Source organism: Camarhynchus parvulus, chromosome Z (genome assembly GCF_901933205.1).
Source record: "Camarhynchus parvulus chromosome Z, STF_HiC, whole genome shotgun sequence".
Taxonomy (NCBI): domain Eukaryota; kingdom Metazoa; phylum Chordata; class Aves; order Passeriformes; family Thraupidae; genus Camarhynchus; species Camarhynchus parvulus.
This window is the reverse complement of record NC_044601.1, coordinates 14,395,306-14,418,791: the sequence shown is the minus strand read 5'-3', so window position 1 is coordinate 14,418,791 and position 23,486 is coordinate 14,395,306.

Below are 23,486 nucleotides of genomic sequence, written 5' to 3'. Positions count from 1 at the left end.
CCCATACTCACAGTCATTCAGCTGCAGCTAAGCAGAGTAAGCATCACTTTTAAGAGAGTGACCTTTTCCTCCCTGGTTGATGAGGCGGGTTTTCTCGGTGCCAGCCTTCAACAGAAGGTCACTCTGATCAGGTTGACAACTGGTACTGTAAAACAAGTAATAACACAGAAAGCTGTAAATATTCCATTTGGTCCAACTACAGCTGTCTTCACATAAGGGTTACAATCCTGATTTTTCCTCCCACTACTTTCTGCAAAAATGTTGAAAGTATCAGCTCATATTGAGCAGTCAAGCTTCCATGCAAATATTGTACATCTAATATATTTGCACAATTCTTGCAGACGAACCTGCACTTACATTTTTCAGAGACATTTACACTCATTATGCTCCAGTATCATTAGATTCTGAAAATACCATGTTGAAGGTAATGAAGAGAACTCTGCCAAGAACACCATGTCAGGATAATGAAGTAGCATGGTTTTCAAACTGGTGTTTGCTCCCATTACTTGGCTTTGAAAGTAATTACAGAGAGAGCACAATGGAGACTGCAACTTCCAGGCCCTCTGACAGGAAGCACACTTTCACTTCAGGTTTGAAACTGACTAAAGCCAACTAGGCAGACATCAATCTTCCACACCATGTGCATTCCTGTGGTTATCAGTGAAAAGCTTCTCATTGCATTCAGACCCCTCTTTTGGAACCAAAAGCTTTTAGGTTTCTGGAACATTAGAGGAGCAAATAGACCTCGAAATTTGGCTAAACACCATCTTTTACAAAAAGCCTCTACCTCTAATTCCTCTATCCCTAATTCAAAGTGAATCAAGGAGATAGTGACAAGCACAATATGCACTCTGCACACTTCTCTTAAAACAGTTATAAGGTCAAGAAGAGACAAAATAAATTAAGAAAATTCAGAAAAGATTATTCAGAAGGACATTAATGGTAGATAGCAAGCTACCTACACTCTGTACTATTTTATGCTGCCTGTTTTTTTTTTCCCCCATATAATAAAAGTGTGGCTAAGGCAGTACCTTAAAGATAAGGGAAGTTAAAATTTCTGGCTCTGACATAAGAACACTTTTGACTGCAATTCCTTCTACTTCATTTTCATGTGAGTAAATTACTTGGAATGTTTAGAAATACTTCACAGCCTCAAAAGAACTGCATGTAGGTCTCCAAGATTCAAAATTGTTGTGCACTCGTGCTAAATACATGTGGTCACTCAAATACTTCAATCATGCAAGAGGAGAATGTGCACCTTCCATCTGCACACCTCTACTCCTGTATCATCAGGTCCTGCATTCTAATCTTCCAATGTACACTGAATTTCAGCCTTTTCAGTGGCATCATGAGCCTGTGGAGCAGGAGATTTTGCTTTAAATGGATCATGTTCCATTCAGAAAGAAAGGAAAGGCACCTCTCTGCTCATCTCTCTGTTAAGTTCTTGTTTATCAGTTTTTCCTGAGGAGGTAATTCTCCAAACTTTAACGGCATTGGCAGCAGAATATAATTTTTGACTCTTGGTTCATTTCTATGTTGCCACTGTGGTGTGGGGGATGAACACTTCCAGGTTTCTGTATGACAGGCAGAGAGCCCAGAAGTGATCATTCCACATGTAAGATCTCTTCTGTACATGTAATATTCTGCCCTGGTTTATGCATTATGACATATCCCATAAAGACCCAGGGTTCTTTGGCTTCATCTGAGCATATTGCAGTCTCAAAGGGATTTACACTTGTGCACTGATACCAAACAGTCATCTATTTGGACATTTAGTAGGTCCAGTGGTGGGACTAAAAGGAGCCTATTGCTTTCAAACCATAGTTGGATTGGTCTTTACAATGTGTGTCTAAAACTGTGATGTATTCAGAATGCAAAAACACAAGAGGTAACAAAAGTAGTTTACAAAATCTGGCGCAAGAGGAAAAAGGCCTTCTTGGGAGGACTGCTTGTAGGTATAGCTGCTTAAGTATAATACTTTTAAGTTCTGCTAAACCCCATTTTATAATCCAGTGAGAATTTTTGTACTACGTCCTTTTTGATGCTGTCTTATCTTTGCATGGCATGCAATCCCTTCCCCAAAGAATTTTCACTTTTTCTTCTAAGTCATCATAACACCTAACACAATGAATAGATGTTCACTAAGCTGGCAAGATATTATTTGTTTTAACACTAAGTGACAATTGGCTGCTAGCTTTAATACAAGCTGAGCCTCAAAACAAAGTGCATCTCTGTGTGTTACTTCAGTTCTTCACTGATTTATAGCAGCACAGAGTCAGCTTGCAAACACTGGGCCCATTTATACCACCTCAGGAAACAAGGCTTAAGACAATGTTTTATACTTCTCCCAGTGCTGTCTGACTTGGCAGTTCAGCATGTTGTGTAAGATTTTTACCCCTATATCTCCGTTGTGGTTACATCTGAAACATTTTTTTATCTGTTACACATTTTTTTATCTGTCAGCTCTAACTCTCATGTTACAATACAGCTCAGAGGATATCCTCTGTGATGCAGGGGAGCAGGAAAAGATCTTTGCATCTTGTAAATCACCACAACAGTTCTTCAAACATCACTATTACATTGAGAAAATACTCATCTTTAACTCTGTTTGACCATATTGAAGACAAAGGCCGCTTAGCACTAGTTTGAGGCACCTGATAGATGAAAGGATTGGCCCCTACAGGTTCCACCTTTCTGCAGGGCTCAAGGACAGTGTATGTCAGTAAGTGCGGTGGGACATGAATCAAACTTCAAAAAACCTGATCTCATCTAGAACAGGAAATTTTTTCTTTCATATCTCCACTTCAAAATGAAACAAACTTAAAAAAAAAAATCTGCAGTCCAGTGAAAAGAACTCTAAATAAAGTCCATTTGAAGTATAACACTGTAACACCTGAAGCATATGGGGATAAAGTAGGTCAAAACATAAACAAAATAACACAGCTTGGTTCCATACTATCCAGAAGATTTCAACAAAATGTTTTCTGTTTAGAGATAAACTGTTGCTAGTATTTGAGTGGGTGTAACAATAAGTATGAACATAATTTTTTAATCATTGTGTGCTACTTCAGAAACTAACTTTTTCTACACTATTGAGGGTAATAATATTGTTAGTATCTGTTTTTCTTTTTCCCAAATGTTACATTCTGCTACCTTTTAAAAAGAATGAAATAAAATTTATGAGACAACTCTGTAAGTTTTAGGTATATAGGTTCACACTAGACTACAAAGAGGAATGTCATGCCGCATTGGTGCCATTAGTTTAGGAGATGAGAGCTTAGGTGAATGAGACCCACATATAATAACACATTAAGGCAGAATTTATTAATTAAAAATGAGGTCTGGTTTCATTCACTTCTGGTGTGAGTTGAACAACCCATGGCATTTCTTTAACAGGAAAAAATATTCCTTTCCTCTTCAAGTACAAGAAAAAAGTACATGCCATATTCTTACATAAGCATAAATCAGAACAGCTTCACTAGTATCTGATAGAGTGTAACTATGTATAACTAAGAGTACTATGCACCAAAACATAGAACAACCTTGCATGATCATAGAGTTTCCACTTGCAGTATCAAAAATGTCAAGTAGTATTTTTGCTATGGAAGACATAACTAATTTTCAACTTGAAGTATTAGAAAATATCTCCTCCAGACTATTTCTTATAAAGGAAGGGACCAATTCGCAAATTTGTACATTTATGGAATCAATGTGTGGCTCAAAGAGTTTTACTGATACTTTCTAAACAAAAGTACAAAAATAAAACCAGAGCAAAAATATTATTGACTGTATCTTCTAACCCAATTAAATTAGCTCTGTGACTTAATTGAGGAAAATTCACCTCCACAAATTCTGCATCCTGAATCCTAGAGAAGCTTTCTACTTTTGGTATGATCTCTGCAGCTTAAACTTATCTTTAGTTCTAAACACAACTTCTTTAAAGTCTCTTTTATTCCATGGGAAAATGGATTCATTACTAAACCTGCTTACCACATACTTTCTTTATTTATAACAGCATATTGCTCCCTACCTGCCTTCTCTAGTAATATTCAGTTTAAGTGTAAACAGATATACCAGATATTGCAATGAGATACCTACATTAAATGGAATGTTATGTTTTTCTGGCTTTGGTAAAATATATTTCAGAAACAAATGTAAGAGACTTTTCTGATTGCCATTCCATTCCCACAATGGGATTGCCCTAGAGCAGGACAGCAGCTCCTAATACTTCAGTTATTCTATCACTCTTCAATTGAAAAAAATCTACCAACATTTGCAGACTGTTGCAAAAAATCCAGGGTCAGGGCCCATTAACGTAATCCCGCTACCTGATGTACCAATATCATCTATACTAGGTAAAATATTTTGTATATATGCACATTTGTAGGAAAGTAGACAGGCAGAAGTATAGATACATTGAAAGATGGATAAATAAATATATATATATGTATATATATTCCTCCAGCACTTCTATTTTTCAACAAATCAGCTGCGACTCTTCTGCATTTAACAGTTTAATGCATCTTGTAGATGCATTTCTTATGTAGAGGAAACATAAATGAAAATTAATAGTTTATTATGCCCAGTAGAAAAAGCACCTCAGATTATATACCTCATCTAAGTCACTACTCCAAGCAGAGTGAAACTTTAATGTTCAAATCTGAACAACACTTTGGTGAGGGAATGTGAGCTTTTCCGTTTGGTCTCTCACAACCTGTGCCCTCCACATAGTCCTTCAGTAAAACACCATTACCTTAGAGGTTTTCAGAAGCAAATGTTTCAAGAGACTGCTTCATAATTTGTAATATTCAAGACATCATTTTCTATTATCATTCAGTCAGGCTGACCACATCTTTCCTGCCTTGTCTCTTTTAGTTTGCTAGAAGAGCTGCCACTGCTGAGGGAGAGGTTAAATATAGACATCCACTGGACAAGGAAATGAAGATTTCTTGAAATTGAACTGATTTTTGCATTTTTTGAGTCTCTTTTCTCTTTTCCTCTTCCCTTCCCTTCCCTTCCCTTCCCTTCCCTTCCCTTCCCGGAACTTCCCTTCCCTTCCCGGAACTTCCCTTCCCTTCCCGGAACTTCCCTTCCCTTCCTGGAACTTCCCTTTCAGTACTCCCAAATCTAAAAGCACAAGTTCAACTTCATCTCAACTCAGTACTGTTAGCATGATCCTGAGCAGAATTCATAAATCCACCCATAATTTACCAAAGTCTTTCACAGTTGTCTTCTCAGCCAGTTCCCATGGCCTATACTTTTAAAAAATGTTTCTGTTACCTGGAAATTGGGGATACAAATAATGGATAAGCAGGATGAGAGTGACTGTGTTTCATGATTGAACTCCCAAGAAGCTTTATGGCAGGCATCACCAGCACCATCCTGTTTCACCACAGCTGAAATAAAGCACTGACATATGGGACTGCTTACCCTCACTTTAATTAGAAACAACTTAAAATCAGAAAAATTTTGCAAAACAAGGGGACCGCACCTTGCTGAAATACAGGGTATGGCTCTTGAGAGAAATCGCAATGAACCCAAATCTCCCAAAGGGGTAAGAAAAGGAGAAGAAGCACAAATGGTTTATGCTGCTTCCTAAGACTATATCACAAGTCTATTACAGAGTTTATTCTTAGGGCATGTATTCTTCCATGGCACTTTGTTAAACCAACAACAGTCTCCTTGGAATTAGTCACTTGGCAATATATGGAATAAGAATGCAACCTCCAGCTTATTTGGCTGTTACATTGCCAAAGGGGAAAAAAAACCCAACAAAGTTAATGAAAAGTTAAAATAAATATGTGGTTGAATACATAGGATGTTCATTCAGCACCACATGATTTTCCCATGGCAAGGAATGATAGGAAGTACTGAAAGAAGTGAAAGAAGGGAGAAGACTTTTACAGAGTTACACCAGAAACAAGGAGAATTACCTTGTAATCCAACTAATTCATGGTGATGGTAAGGTTATTGCTTGTTCAGCATCTGTGTTTCATTTTTTGCATAGTGGTCCTGGTGACCTTTGTGAGGCATGCTGTAAAAAATTACAGACAACACAACAGAAACAGACCTTACAACACAGAAAAAGGTGTTAGACTGGTTGTTTGTACAGGGGCAATATCCCTATGGATGAAGCACAGTCGTGTGTTTTGTGCCTGACAGATTCAGAAGAAAGAAGAAAAACCAAAAAAAATATTTTCAAATACACCTTCTGTTTATCATACCTTATTTTAAATTCAGTAGTGTTGAAAATTGAACTTAAAAACAAAAGAAAATTACAGAGGTGCCCATTGTGTCCCTTCAACCAAAATGTGTTGAAAACAAACCTTGGGGTTGAATTCTCAAAAGAATGAAACATGTCCACTATTCCTACAATTAAAACCAGAACAGAAGTGCTAAAAATGAGCACTTAAACTTCCTTTTTAAATAGCTGGATGATTTGACAGATGCATCACATCATTCATGTTTGCTTAAACCACTCAGAGTGAAAGCTAAAATTAGCTTTAACTTTAGGCTCTCCCTGAAATCTCCAGATGAAATAAATACAAGCTTTTTGCATCTAGTTAAAAATAGATTCTGCTTTGAACATGTTCATTAAAGCTAATTATTTGCATATGTGTTTAATCTCTATTTATCAGGGAAATTTCAGGGACAAGTATATATATATGTATATCCCTTTTTGGAATTATTATTTTTCTATTCAGAAATTATTAAACTTTAAACTTCATTTTCTTCAACTGTTACTGCAGGTCTCCAAGATTAACTAAAGTATCTACCCCCTCTAAACATTTTTGCTAAGTGTTGAGAGGAAGAGGTTGAAGAAGGTAAATACGCACAGGCAATATGAAAGTCAAAATAAATATCTTCACAATTTCTATAAATTATGTGAATGGGGTTTTTTTCCCCCACTTGCACATACTTTTCCCCTGTGACATCACAATATACATCTTGAATTAGTGATACAAATATACTCAGGAACTTCTAAATTTTAAAATTTCCTGATGCTTAATTCACAACAGAAAATTTTTTTAAATTTAGGTTTATAGTTCTGAAACATGGGGTTTGGACTTGGCTCAGCATTCTTTTTTCAAGAAAAATTAATGAATTATTTTAGAATTTGATTCCAATTTCACTAGAACAGAAATTCGGGTAGAGGGCTTTGACTTCAACCTATGTGTTTCCTCTTTCCACATCTTACTCGGCACTATATCATCCCCAGGGTTTGCAGGTTTTTAAACCAAGTGCTAATTTATATTATTCTTTGCTCCATGCTTGGCTGTGCCTATCAGCCTATTATGACGTTAATAGGGTCTCAGTATCTGTCATTGCTAATTTTAAGCAGGAAGAAGCACATGACAAGCCATAACATTGATGCATTTGAGAATATGTTAATTGTGTCTTTCTCCTTATGTAGCCTACTTAACTACTTGCCAATACTACTTTACTAAATACAAGTAATGAGAGATTACTCCTATACTTTAAAAATTATATCTGAATGCCTTTGAAATGTCAGATGTTTTCTACCAATTGAAAAATAGTTTTCATGAGGATTCCTGTAGAGAGATCACCAATCAGAGATAAAAGTTAATGTACAACTGGTGCACGCTACTGACTGCTTTTCGACCTCAAATACTAATGAAAGCTATCTGAACTCAGCAGAGTGGTAACTAGCTTTCTTTCAGCAACAGCAGTTCTCAGCATGGGCATAGAGCAGCTGCCAACAGTTCAATCACACTTTTGTGGCAAAATATCTGCGATAGCTGTAAAATGGCATGGTAGCAAAGGAGTATATTTTTCTCTCCAGCACATCTGGGTAACACTAATACTAACACTGACATGCCTGTGCAATGATGACTATATTCCACTCAGACTGCAAAAGGATGTGTTTACTGTGTGTCAGTGTGTACAAGGAAGCATAACAAATATTAGTGGTGATTTACTGCATAATTTTCCACTTTCTGTATGAAAACCTGTAATCCTGGAGGGTCCTACTCCATTTTAGCCTTTGGGAGGACACCTGATGTGGGGGTATTGGATATGTAGGGAGCAATAACTCTTTTAACATTTAGATGTCAAGTTTCCCATTTTGGTATTTCATTAATGGGCTGCAATATCTTATGGGCTGACTGAGATCTTATCTACACAAATGTTTTAAAATCCTCTTCCCTTTCAAGAGATGAAGCAAGATGGGAACCTTTCAAGCAATAAGTCAGGAAATATCTCCCTGACAGCAAATGTGAGCAAGAGAGAGGCAAAGAAAAGTGTGGGGGGAAAGAAGTGGGGAGAGTGCATGCATGTGCAAAAGCTGGTAATTCTCACTGCTGCTATGCTCTTTAAATAAGTGGCAAGCATTTTATGGGATATAACTCTTTTGTCTGTATTCCTTGCCATGTTACTGTATCTCACTCTTCTCTGAGACTGGAAAGGATTACTTATCCAAGGGGTGCATAAAAATTTCACTCCTTAGACCACCAAACCGCATTCATTTTGCATGTATTCATGTAGATGCTACTCTAGATCACAAGCTGAAGAAGAAGAAAAAAGAAGGAAAAAGAAAGAAGCAACCAAGATAGAGATGGAAAAGGAGGATGTGGGTTGCAAATGTCAAGAGATCAGGAACTGTGTTTGTTCAAGTTTTTCTCAAAGGAAAACAATATCCCAGACCTAGAAATTCTCTGTCTTAAGCATTTAGACTCAGATTTTCAATGAAACCTTTGCATGATCTGGCACTCAAATCCTCTAAAGTTGCATATAAGATACTAGATTCTTTGTGTCTGAAATAAGTCTAGAGTTCAACATTATATTTAGCAGAAAACAGAGGGAAGAAATGCATCTGTATAAATACTACGTTCCATGCAGAGATATACATCTTCACAGCAATGCTATGGAGGAAGAAAAGAATTCCTAAAAAAAGCGTAATTGACCATTCTACCTGTGATTTTAGATTAGCAGCAATCTGAGGAGACAGTTTGATTTGAGGCCATGACAGACCTGATAAATTTACTGTTGCTGGACAGCAGAATGTTCAGAGGCATGCCAAAGCCCAACCAGACAGTGCAGGTAACTTATATTTCAAAAGTTGACAGCATCTTTCTGTTGATTGCTAATTTTTGTGCCTTAGCATGGAAAAGAAAGTGTGATAGAGATTCTTATACAGATGAACTGTAATTGAGTGTAAGTTGTGTATTGATTCCTGCTGACAAGAGTTTAACCATTCATACTCTATGTGGAATTCAAACAGGATTTTTGTCTGGCTGTGTCATGACACTCAACATCCAACACCAGATGAAGGATGAGGCTCGTATCAGATGGTGCAAGAAGGTCTCTCATGTTCCAGGTCTTTGGAAACCTGTGCCTAGATTCCTTCACCACTGGAGACTTTCTTCCATGAGTGGTCCTGCTGGACCCCTAAATCAAGTTTAAATCCAGAGCTAAAGCTAGCCCCAAGTTGTGTGTCAAAAGCAAACACGTACTTAATGTTTTCAGATGTTTTCAATGTTTGCTTATCCTGTAAAGGATAAGCAAAAGAGAAAATCACAGAACCACAGAATCACAGAATTCACTAGGTTGGAAAACACCTTGGAGATCCTCAAGTCCAACCTATGGTTAAACACCAGTTTGCCAGACAGACCATGGCACTGAGTGCCACATCCAGTCTTTTCCTAAACACATCCAGGGACGGTGACTCCACCACTACCCTAGGCAGCCTATTGCTGTGCCCAACGACTCTTTCTGTAAATAACTTTTTCCTAATACCTAGCTTAAACTTCTCCTGGTGCATTTTAAGACTGTGTCCTCTCATCTTGTCACTGGTTGCCCGAGAGAAAAGGCCAACCCCCACCTGGCTACAACTCCAACCTCCTTTCAGGCAGCTGTAGAGAATGATAAGGTCTCCCCTGAACCTTCTCTTCTCCAAGCTGAACAACCCCAAATCCCTCAGCCATTCTTCGTAGGGCTTTCGTTCCAGACCTTTCACCAGCCTTGTCACCCTTTTCTGGATGTGTTTGAGCATCTCAGTGTCCTTTCTAAACTGAGGGACTCAGAACTGGACACAGTACTTAGGGTGTGGCCTCACCAGTGCTGAGAACAGGGCAAAAAAATCTTGTGAAAGGGGAGAAATTACCCATACATGCCTTAGAAAAAGAAAAAATGTAGCTGTAGAGTTCAACTCCATTCGATTCCCTTTCCATCCTTTAAACCAAAAACTAGAGTGAATGTTCTGAATTCAGAATGTCCCACTAATTACAACTTTTTTCCAGTGAAAAGGGGAAAGAGTTGTGTCTTATTTCATTGCAGCCTGGGCTTCCTACTCTTGATTTTGGTAGGTCCTGTCTAAAGACGCTTAGTGTTCTGGTTGTTATTAGTCCATTTTTAAGAAACAGTAACATATTCTTGTACCAAAGAACAAGCTGTGGGCAGTAGAAGCAGTAACTTTATTTTGGGTACCCCAAAACTGATTCACCTGTAGTCTAGGCCAGGTGTAATGCAGTCAACAGCACTGACCTGTGGAAGACAAAGTCCTTATTACAGAACACTACAAACTAAAGGAACACGATAAAGATATGAGTACGATGAAACTTGAATCAGAAGCATTAAGGGATGGAAGGCAGAAGAGAACACAGAATATATCTCATCTCTGTGCCATATGTCTAATTAATACAAAGAAAGAACTTATGACAAATCATCCCTCATCTATTTTCCTTGTACACAATGGATGCCTAATATATTTGGTCATTCATGTGCTGCAGTAAGGAAGCAGTACAAGAATACACAGTCCTGACCGCGAATTCACTGACAGGACCATATTGAACGGCCTTCCCCAAACTTAAGAAATCTGTGTTATTTAAAAATAATTCTTCAAAAGGTCTATATTTGCATTTCACAAAGTTTAAACATATGACAGAAAGCAATAGCTTTTCTTTGTTTTGCTACTGGTTTGCTGTGGCACTTTGGTCATACCTTCCATGCATTTTTTACCTTTTTTTGTCCATAGTGGAAATAAGTTTGTATGAGATAAATGGAATTTTATGAGTACTAGTTTTTAAACTTTCTGATCACTGTTTCAGTTCTGTTATCCCTTTCTCTCTATCTGATGCTGTAAGTGTGCACCAGCAGCCAAGGAAGATGGTAGAGCCTCATCCCCACTCCCTATCTGTTCACTCTTCAGGAGGCAGTAGGTACAAAATGCTGCATCCAAAAAGGCAAGGGAATCATAGGGGAAGAATTTTACAGGAAGAGTTATGTTGGGCCTAAGCTCTAAATGAGATTCTAAAATCTTCTTTTTTATACCCTTAATCCAGAAAGCAGGAAACAGTCCTTTTCTAGTTCTGCAGTTACTGGTGAGGATCACGTGGTTTTATTTTTCATGTGCCAGTTAATGGGAGACAAAATGGTGTTCAGACTGCTTCTGATGAAAAAAGGCACAGTGGTATTGGAGAACAGTGAGTTAAAATGAACAGTTAAACTGTATTAATATAAAAAGTACCTCGTCATTAATAGGACAACACCTCCTATATGTCACTCTCCAAGGTGAACATCTCTATCTTTTATTCTAGAGTAGGTGGAGCTTACTATTAAGCATGTACATGGGGAAAGGCACCATTTGTTTTCAGGTTTCACATTCATAAAAAATGCTGATCTCTGCTTGTAGAATCTCTCTCATAGTTACATGCAAAATATCTGAGATGTTACCTCAGGTGTGGTCAAATGGAGAAAACCATAGCTGTGGAATATTCCCTTTCTTCCTCAGATGCTCTATTGTTACATGGTTTTAACCATGCTAAAATATTTTCTGCTCTCTCAGTAAGCACAGAGTCCCATGATGTGAAAGAAAAGGGGAGGGCAGGGGGAAGGTTTGTGCGGCATTTTGTTCAGGGGCAAGCACGTGGCTCCCAATATACTCTGGGGACACAGTCATTCAATTTGTACCATGCAAAGTCCAATCACAAGCTCATGAATCAGAAGTGAATGAGCTCCCCATACCCAAGAGATGAGGCAAGTGGTGTGATTCCTGGAAGTAGCATCATCTGGAATGCAAAATCAGAAAGAAGAAATTCAAGCAGCTCCTCCTCACTGATGTTTGCATTGAAGCAAGCTGTGAAAGAGAGGGAGAGGATGAGGAATAGAGATAGGGGATGGGTGAAGAAGAGAGAAGAGGGAGAGGGAGAGGGAGAGGGAGAGGGAGAGGGAGAGGGAGAGGGAGAGGGAGAGGGAGAGAGGGAGAGGGAGAGGGAGAGAACATGCTCTTAACATTGTTTCTGGGTGCAGCTCCAGCACCTGCACTAAGAGCTTAGACTTGCAATTGACAAATGCACAGAAATAATTATAGGACGGACAATATGCCAGCTCTATAAAGCACCACCTTTACTCTGACATTGCTTGATGTGTATTATTTGTGTTAGTGCCTCTGCAGGATGTCCTAAAGGGCATGAGGGTGCAACAGGGTGCAGTGGAATGCACAAATAAAGACTTCCACAAGCCACTCATCCAGAGATTGCCAGACACAAAAATCTCCTTTCTGTTTCTAGTAGTTCTCCACTATATATAATGGAGCCCAAAGCTCTGGCAGTAGCTGCAGAGTCAGAGGACACAGATTGATGTGTGACTGCATGCACACTGCAGAAGGGTTTGGCTCTATTTACTGCAGCCAGCAGGGCAGCAGGACTCCTTCCTCCACTCCTTTATTTTGTTGTTACTTTCTTGCCCTGGAAAAAAGAGGTAAAACCTAGTGGTTTTCCACTAAAAGAGGCAGAGCATAGGAAGAGTTAAAGTAAGAAAGCCTGAATGTTTAATCTGCCAGAAACATATGAGAAGAGCAATCAAATCTGGGATAAGTAGTTCTGAATGAGGTATGCCTGATTGCTTTAGACCATGCTGTTTTCAGCCTTTTAAAATTCAAGTCATTACCAGATGCTGATCTGCTCTAATATTGTGATATTTTATCTGATTACACTTACGTGATTGTGCTATATCTGCTATTTGCCTTCCCATTTTTCCATGTATATTAAATGCAGGTGGTTTTATTATTCAGAGAGCTAGAAAGTGTGGACTGCTCTGAATATAAATGGGGATATTATATCATTACCTTGCTCTGAAAGCAGTCATTCAGTGTGTAAATCATATGCAAGGTACCTAGTGGAGACACAATAAGCCATAATGTCTTGAGAGAGAAAGCAATGAGAAAGGGATAAGGACATAAAAATTTAGGGCATTGTAAAAGAAGGATAATCTTCATAATCCTATTTAGTTCTTTCAAACCACCATTTGATAATATAACCTTTATATTCAAAACTTTTTTTAAGTTCATTGAGTAGCTCTTGGTGAAATTATTGTCACATGGAACATTATCAATAGTGAGACTGAATAAAAACAACATTGCCAACCAACCAGGCATCTTAGCTGCTTTCAAAAAATGCAGAAGAGGCCCACACATTTCTGCAATTTCTTGGTGGACCCTTCTTCTAAAACATGACTTACTGTGAGTACAGGATTTTGGGGTACCTTGGAAAGATAGTCAGGAATTACTTACAACATATCTGAAAAGCAGACCAGAGTAACAGGGCAATCCGGGTATCCCTTTTTCTTGCAAGCAAGAAAGTTCCCTTGCAAATTCCACTAAATTGAAAGCATGATAAATCCCACTGTGGTGATGCTTAGAAAAGTTACGGGATCATGGAAAGGCTGAGACTAGAGACACCTCTGAAGAACTAGCCTAGCTCCCTTGCTGAGCTAGAGTAGGTTGCTGAAGACAGTGTGCAGCTGCATTTTGGATATCTTCAGGGATGGAGACCCACAACTACTCTGAGAAACCTGTCCCATTTCCCAAAATCCCACACAGGAAAAAAAGTGTTTTCTTACATGTAAATTAATATTCCTGTCTTTCAGTTTGTGCCCATTACATCTTGTCCTGTCACTAGGCACAGTGAATCTGCCTACATCTTCTTTACCTCCCCATGAGGTATTCATACATCTTGATAAGATCAGCCCCAGCCTTCTCTTCTTCAGGCTGAACAGTCCCAGCTCTCTCAGCATGTCCTCTTAGAAGCGGGGCTCCAGATCTCTGATAATCTTTGTGGTGCTTCTCTGAACTTGTTCCAGTGTGTCCATGCTGCTCAGGGTGAGGGAGCCCAGGACCAGGCACTCCAGGTGTGGTCATCTCTAGATGCTGTTCTCTCCTTTGGCTGTTGTAGCACAACCTCTTGTAACCCTGCTCAACTTCCAACAGCTGTGACAGACAGATGAAGGTAATGGCACAACAAACAAGTAAAAAAGTGAAATAGTTAATGCCTCCCCATCCCTGCCCCCATCAGTTCTGCTTGCAACCTTCAGGATGACACTAGGGCTGTCAAGTCCCCCAGAAAGGTTGCTGCACAAAACCACCCAAGCACCCCTGTGTTTACAGGAAGGATTTCAGTGTGACTAGGAGTCCAGAGAGACATGGAGTTGGCCACGTGAACAATGACTCTGAGTAAATAGGATAACTTTATGTAGATGCTGGTGGGGCAGAGTGTACAGAAGGCAGACAGAGGAAGGCTCTACAATTTACACACATCAGCCATCAACTTTTCTGAAAAATAAAAAGGCAAAAAAAACATATAAGGAGGAGGAGAAAGGGCAGCCAATGCAAAAGCCATGGATGAACAGTTCAGAGACACAGAAGCTCAAGAGGAAAAACTAGCAAATAAAGAAAAACAAACATAGGAGAGAGAAACATAATTATTAAAGGTTGATTTAAGCTTGCAGGGTAAAGCATATCTGCAACAAAAGAAAAGCAAGAGCTAGTGAAATGTGACAGAATTTTAAGTAAAGGTGGCTTGAAATCCAAACTGAGGAAAGCAGAAATGCTCTCCACTCTGTAAAATGCACTTTCAGAAAGCAGAAACCGAGAATACTTTGAAAAGAAAAAAAAATAGGCAGACATAGTCCTCCGAATAGTGGCAAAATTCAGATGGGCAAGTCACTGGCTTAAATACTTCTCTCATGAATCTTCACTGATTTTTTTCTGCCTGGAAAATTTTTAATAACAGCCTATTGACATTGATATATAAATCTGGGCACTAAAGGAGCTAACTGCCAGGCTTGAAGAAAAATGTGTGATTTCGTCACAAATATCACAGAATGTTATATTGATAAAGCCTCTGCTACTGCAGACGTGGGACAGGGAAATCCTTGTTTTGAGTTAGTATTTCCAAAGTCAGCTTTTAGTCCCATTTGTGAAGAAGAGATTAAAGACACTAGCCCAAGGTTAAAAGTGCCGGAAAAAAAAAAAAAAGTACTTCAAATTTAAGCAACTATATTTTTAAATGTTACAGAATGTAATTTTCAAGATTTTTGAAATTTTGATATTCACCATGCTTGAGCTCAGTTTCACTCCTTTCTTAAATTTCCTGCACAGAAAAGCTAACTACTTTTCCCTGATAAAAAGGCATCTTGCTAATCACCATCTCATACATACAAATCTGACAGATGATGGGGGGGAGAGGGGGTGGGAAATGGAGAACAAAATATGAGGGAAGTTCAAAAACTTCAAGAACTAACAGTTGAAATGCAGTGTCAGTTCACAGAATAGAGGTTTCTGTAGGTAGAATACTTGCTGAACTGTACTAGGACACTTTTAGAATGTTTTCTTCTGTTAGCAGTTCTTTGAAGGAGGAGCGCTGGTTTTACCCAGCCTTCAGAAAGCAACTGCTTCAGCTGGCACAGAAGTTCATTCCCATATCTGCTTGGTTGTAGCACCAGACTGAGGATTTAAAGATAAAATATGACCAAATGGAACAGCTTTTTCCTGTTATTTGACTTCTAAGACTGGGAAATAAAGGGAACATGGGACTAGATGAACTGCATTTGGATGTTGATACAGCACTTTCATGTTTTCAGGTTTCAGCATTTTTAAGGAAACTTACTTCAAAACTCACACTCAAATTTGTTTGGACAAAGACAATCTTTTACAGAGTCTGAGTGCCAGAGTTAGGAGTGAAAGGTGGTGGTATAAATTTTCAAAGGTACCCAGATACTCATGGACAAGGAACACAGTCAGTTTTGGTTCTGTTTAAAGTCTTTCTTGTATAGCGTTTTAGAGTGAATAAATATTACATTTCTGAAAGCTCCAAATTATACTTAATGTAGAGGACCTGTAAACACCAATTGAGCCAGAAGGAGGTGAAATCTCTTTTAGGCGATTAGAAAGACAGATTGACAAAATTTACGACAATGCTCCTTATACATATTTCTGCCAAGTAGTGCACTCAAGGTTGGAGGCTTTCCTGAGGTGCAAATGTGCCAGCACAAACACCTTAGAAACCGCAATAGTTAATGTAATCCTGGGTGCAATGACATCAGACTTATTGGTTAGAGGGAGATGTTTGAAATCTCTGAGTTTCAGATCCCGCTCTCGACAATTTTTCCTCTTGGTATAAAAGAAAATAGGAAGAGGAAGCTGACATTTCTCAGATGACTGTGACAGGCACAGAAGAGTTTGTCAATTCTTATTCACATTCATATGCAATAATTTGCCTTCCCCTAGAGAAAAGTCAACTTATTTGAGAAAATTATATCAGAAGCAAAACAGCTTGAACAGTTTCTTGTCTTTCTCCTGCATTTGTTTATATGCTAATTCCTGTAATAGTTCTGCTAAAAATACAACTTTGTTTTGATTGTTAAAGTGAAAAGAACATCACTACAAACAGAGCCTGCAAAGTTTTTCAGTTCATCCTTCCACCTTACAAAAAGCCCCTCAGGCACAGTGTTGCAAGGCCTGAATGAGCTTTCCATCAAATTATGCACATGTTTTCCAGCTACACATTGTGAATTCTCTAAGTACTGAGTTCCACTGCTGTGGCCAGGAGTGACTCTAGGTTGTATAATAACCATTTTTCTTTGATGAGAAAGCTCAGTCAACTCCTTCAAGAGACCTCTTCAGACTGCTGTGTGAATTTACAAAGAGTTAACCTGGTTAATGCATGTCCAGGTGTGTAATTTTCCAAAGGCCTCAATGACTTCTGAGTAGTGACAAACGTGACTTTGTGGCTTTTATCACTCAGGTGAACCTAGCAAGAAATTACTTCTGGAACTTTATCCATGATGTAGCAACTTGATATGTTACAGAAATGATACATGTAGGAAATGGATTAACAATTCCTGTGCTGAAAAATCTCATTGGAAAAAACAGATGAATGTACAGTTTCATCATGCACATGTGTAGTAGAATCACAAAATCATGAATATGCTGAGTTGGGTGGGACCCATCAGGATCATCAAGTCCAGCTCCTGTTCTGGCACAGGACATCCTGAAGAGTCACAGCATGTGTCTGAGAGCATTGTCTAAATGCTTCTCAATTTATGTCAGCCTTGGTGCTGTGACCACTTCCCTGGGGACCCTGTTCCAGTGCCAATCTTCTTCTAGGGGAAGAACTGTTTCCTAATATCCAACGTAAGCCTCCCCCGACACAACTTCAGGCCATTCTCTTTGGTCCCGTCACTGTCACCACAGAGAAGAAATCAGCATCCTCCCCTTCTCTTCCCCTTATAAAGAAGTTGTAACTACAATGAGTTCTCCCCTCAGTCTCCTCCAGGCTGAACAGACCAAGTGACCTCAGCCTCTCCTCCTACAGCTTCCTCTTCACCATCCCATTGCCCTCCTTTGGACATTCTCTAGCAGCTCAATGTCTTTCTTACGTTGTGGCACCCAGACCTGCCCCCTGCACTCGAGGGGGACAATCCCCTCCCTTGCCTGGCTGTGATGCTGTGCCTGATGCCCCCCAGGATACGGCTGGCCCTCCTGGCTGCCAGGGCACTGCTGACTCATGTTCAGCTTCCCACTGACTGCATCCCTTTCCATCGAGCTGCTCTTCAGCTTCTCATTCCCCAGCCCACACACGCCACCAGAGTTGCCCCATCCCAGGTGTGGAATATGGCACTCACCCTTGTTAAGTTTCAGAGCTTTGCAGAGATGTTAAGACACCATGTCAGTCTTTTGTTTCAGAGGAAATGTCGGTTTAAGGAGTACCAGAAGCTGGGCATTATTCTCCGTGCTGTCCCACAGTTGCAGTGACACAATTGTTCAGTAAATTTCCTTGTAATATCTAATCAATCTATCTAATTCAAACCTAGTCCCACTTTGAAACCATTGTTTCCCCCTCCCTACTTCTACAGCTCCTGATGAAGATTTCACCTCTGTTTTCCTTGTAGGCCACCCAAGGATACTGGAAGGTTGCTATGAGGTCTCCAGACAACTTTCTCTTCTCCAGGCTGAACAGTGTCAACTTCCTCAACCTGTCTTCACAACAGAGGTGTTCTGCTAATGTTTTAGTGTTTCATTGGCTCTTAAAAAATTAAAAGTTAATTGGTGTGACATAAAATTTTTTTATTACTAAAGAAATACATTCTGCTTTGCTCACATCCTACCATCAAAGTACAACAAGCCAACCTTATTCCTGCCCTTACTTAAAAGTTTTTCCATTTACAGATGAAGAATTTAAACTGTCCACAAAATCTCTTGCAATGTCTTGTCTATTATTCCCTCCAACCCCATTACTACACCACAGAGAGACTCATATTAAGCAGCTACTAAAATAAACAATTTGTTGTGTAATTTATGATTCTCCATGACCCTCTTGGCAAAAGGCAGGGATGCAGAGGAGAATCCTATTTACTAAAGATTGTTTAGTTCAGGCATATTCACCAAATGAGTCCACTCAGCTTTCATAAACTATGGCAGTGGGTTTTCATGGAATGAAAACATTTATTTGAGGAAAACACTGGCAGCCACTAAATTCATCAATACTGGCCATGAGTTGTTTCTGATTTTTCTTTGAATAATTTTTGTGCAGCAAACTCATCCATTCAGTGCCCCATATTGTTTTCCAGTTACTCGTTTCCCAAGGGCAACCTTTGCTACATTCATCTGCTGATAAAAAGGCTTCTAGTTTATGTACATATGGACAGATGTGCTCACCATATATGAACACATGGGAACCAGAAGTAGTGTGCTTTTATTCCTCTTTAGCCATACAGAAACAGGCCTTTGTAGCAGTCAAAACCTTCACAAGCCAACACTTCTGCTGCATTTCGGAGCCACAAAAAAATCTGGAGACCTGAAATAATAGCATGCCTAAAATTTGACAAAATAAATAACCCCTCAATTTAATTTTGCAGTATGACTAGCATACCAATTCAGGCAGTCTAATAAAGTATTTAGAAATCTGTTCCTGATTCTTTGCAGATGGCCCCTGAAACTTATATCTAAATATAACAGCAGTGTATTCATTAGTAGTGTCAGCAAAATAAATATTTTCAGTAACAAAAATACATTAAATATAAAGGAAATATCGAGTCAGACATCATACTGTATAAACAAGCACAAAACTATTCAGGATTTTTTTTATTTTTATATAATAATCTATAAATGCAAGTAATACATACAGTATGGAAAATTATAGGCCAGTCATTTAGAAATAATTGGTCTTATGTGGAAGAAGAGGATAGGCTACAGAAGGGGACATACAACAAAGACTCCAATGAGGAGCATGCATTTCTTAAAAAAAAATGTGCCAGGCTACCGTAAACTCTCTCCCTCAGTTTTTAATTCTTAACTATTAGAAATATAGACTCTTTAATACTTTTAATGTTATTCACTATTTAGGCACTTTGTGATTAGCTTTCTTTCTGCTTGAAACTTTGTACCATCTGGGTACCAAAACATGTTTTGAACACTGTAAAGTAAAATATGTACAGCAGAAGAGCTTTCTATACCAAATTTTGACAAAAATTCTACTATACTCTACCAGTCTTAAGAATTTATGACAGTATATTTTTCTAAAGCTAAATGCATATTGGAATTTTTCAGGTCTGTATTAAGGACAACATTATATTAAAAACACCAAGAAATCTTATTATCAACTTCTTTGGAATTTATAACTTAGGTCACAAATCAAAACAATCTCTGTAAAAAACAATCCTTTTCTTCTTTTCTTTTCCTTTCTTTTCTCCCATAAAACTTCTGTTCAATACCTTTTTCTCCATAGACCACATAGTATGTTAACAATCTCTAGTTGCTGCCAATAAAAGAGTTGTTGGCTATGAACGACAAAATCCTTTCTTTTCTCGGTAGCTGAGAGAAAAATGGGACTCATTAAAACTAGACTGTCCTTCTCACACAGAAAAGGAGGAGAAAAAGAGACATGAAATGGACAGGGTCAGGAAGAATGTCTGGCAGGTAAGAATGCTATTTCTAGTATTTTCCTCTATATAAGCCTTAGGATTACCTCAAGAACTGGCTGTATTTTAAAGATATAAGAAAAATTTCTAGTTATCTAGGAAGGCATAAAGTGTGGTCCAAGAGATCAAAATAGTGCTAGCAAAAACCTTCACGGGGAGATTGAGCCATACCCTAAAACCAGAGAGACAGGAGGAAGCAGGCATGAGAAACAGGTGCAGGGAAAGTAAAAAGATAACTAGTTTGAACACAACTGCAGCGGCACCTGCCCTGAGGAGGTGTACGAGTTCTTTTACTGTGCAAACCCCATTTGTATTTACTATAACTGCCCAACACCTCTAGTCTCAGAGGCAAGTCTGAAGGACCATAATTAATATGCCAAAACAAGATTTATAGATTATCAGTTTACCCATAAGAGTGTGTCAATTTTCTCTCATAGGTATGAAAGAGGCACTTCTGTCACCACCAACAGTAGACTGAGAGCAGAGCAAGACACCATGAAGATACAGTGAAAAGGATGCCTGACGATCATTTTGTTGAGAAAATAAAGAATAAGGTGGGAACCTCAAGCCTAACATATAACAGAAGCTAAAAAAGTTTATTCACTCCAATAGTCAGCATGTTTGAGTAGCTTTGTGGACTGGGCTTCAAATTTCTATGCCTTAGCTGACCAGCTCAGTAAAGGACATCTTAGGATTGCCCTGCTCCACAGTGCAGTTCATTCAAATTCTCATTCATTCTAAATATAGAGCTTGAAATCAGGAAGAGTGAGGAAGTTCTCATGATGGGCATACAAAAATAAAACCAAAGAGTTGACAAAAAATGCTGTGGATCACACATCCAGGACAGTTGCAATTCATAAGGTGCGACATTACTGCAGAAGGACGTGCCTGAGTGGAGAAAATTAACAAGAAATTATCAAGGAGTGGAGAACAGAGAGGTACTTTCTAGCCGGCATGTGTGCTAATGCTAATAAAATACTGTTTCTAGTTCTTATGTCCATCACAGAGACCAGGATATGCAGAAGGGTCCAGCATCTCTCCATGCATTGGGGCAGAAGCACTGTTCAGCTGTGTTCCTGTCAGGCAGAGCCCCAGCAGCAATGCCAATGGGGCTTGGGACAGGCCTGAGGAAAAGGACCTGTGTCCTGCTGGGCACAAAGCTGAAAAAGGACAGAACCTGGAGATAAGGGAACATTTTCTCCATAAGAGAAGCCACAGCTGGGCTGTGTGTTTTGGGAGGTGGTGCTGTCTCCCTCCTTGGAGACATGGGATTAATGCCCTGACTCTGTGGCTGAGCCAAGTGGAGGAGGGTGGAGGTGGCTGGCAAGGGTCAGAGCAGAGACCTCCTGAGGATCCTGCTGGCCTTAAATATCTTGTACTGATTCAATGTTCTCAAGTCAAGGAGGGCATCAGAATGTTGAAGAGGATTCCTGGAAGACCTGATTAAGGATTCATTAAGTAACTGGAAAAGGTGCAGTGCAGAGGAAGATTTTTAGGATCTCAATCTTTTTACTGCATTAGAAGCAGGTCAGTGGATGCATTTATCACTGTTGTTAAGCATGACTTAGGGAAGAACAAACCTGATACAGAGGGCTCTTCAGTCTGCCAAAAGTTACAACAGAATCTAATGACTGAGACAGAAGAAAAGCTACAGAAAGAAAAAGCATGGACATTTATAAAATTAACATAATTAAGTCAGGATTTGTGAAAATTCTCTGGTCTCAACAGAATATAAGTAAGCTCAGTTACAGCTGGTATTTGAGCCTTTTATTCTGAGAACCTTGAGCACTGAATAACTTTTTTTTTTTAATAATCAACATGGGTCAGAGGTTTCATTCTAACCAAAAAATTTAGAAAATACATATATCAGCCATTGGGTGAGAAAAGGCACAAATTAAGTCTAGGAAGAGAGCAGAGCTTATGGAGAGAAAGAAACCTAAGTCCAAATGTTGTATTAAACACGTTTACAGCAATTCTCATACATATACTACACAACAATACATTACAACTCATACATATACTACACAACAATACATTACAACTCATACATATACTACACAACAATACATTACAACTCATACATATACTACACAACAATACATTACAACTCATACATATACTACACAACAATACATTACAACTCATACATATACTACACAACAATACATTACAACTCATACATATACTACACAACAATACATTACAACTCATACATATACTACACAACAATACATTACAACTCATACATATACTACACAACAATACATTACAACTCATACATATACTACACAACAATACATTACAACTCATACATATACTACACAACAATACATTACAACTCATACATATACTACACAACAATACATTACAACTCATACATATACTACACAACAATACATTACAACTCATACATATACTACACAACAATACATTACAACTCATACATATACTACACAACAATACATTACAACTCATACATATACTACACAACAATACATTACAACTCATACATATACTACACAACAATACATTACAACTCATACATATACTACACAACAATACATTACAACTCATACATATACTACACAACAATACATTACAACTCATACATATACTACACAACAATACATTACAACTCATACATATACTACACAACAATACATTACAACTCATACATATACTACACAACAATACATTACAACTCATACATATACTACACAACAATACATTACAACTCATACATATACTACACAACAATACATTACAACTCATACATATACTACACAACAATACATTACAACTCATACATATACTACACAACAATACATTACAACTCATACATATACTACACAACAATACATTACAACTCATACATATACTACACAACAATACATTACAACTCATACATATACTACACAACAATACATTACAACTCATACATATACTACACAACAATACATTACAACTCATACATATACTACCACAACAATACATTACAACTCATACATATACTACACAACAATACATTACAACTCATACATATACTACACAACAATACATTACAACTCATACATATACTACACAACAATACATTACAACTCATACATATACTACACAACAATACATTACAACTCATACATATACTACACAACAATACATTACAACTCATACATATACTACACAACAATACATTACAACTCATACATATACTACACAACAATACATTACAACTCATACATATACTACACAACAATACATTACAACTCATACAT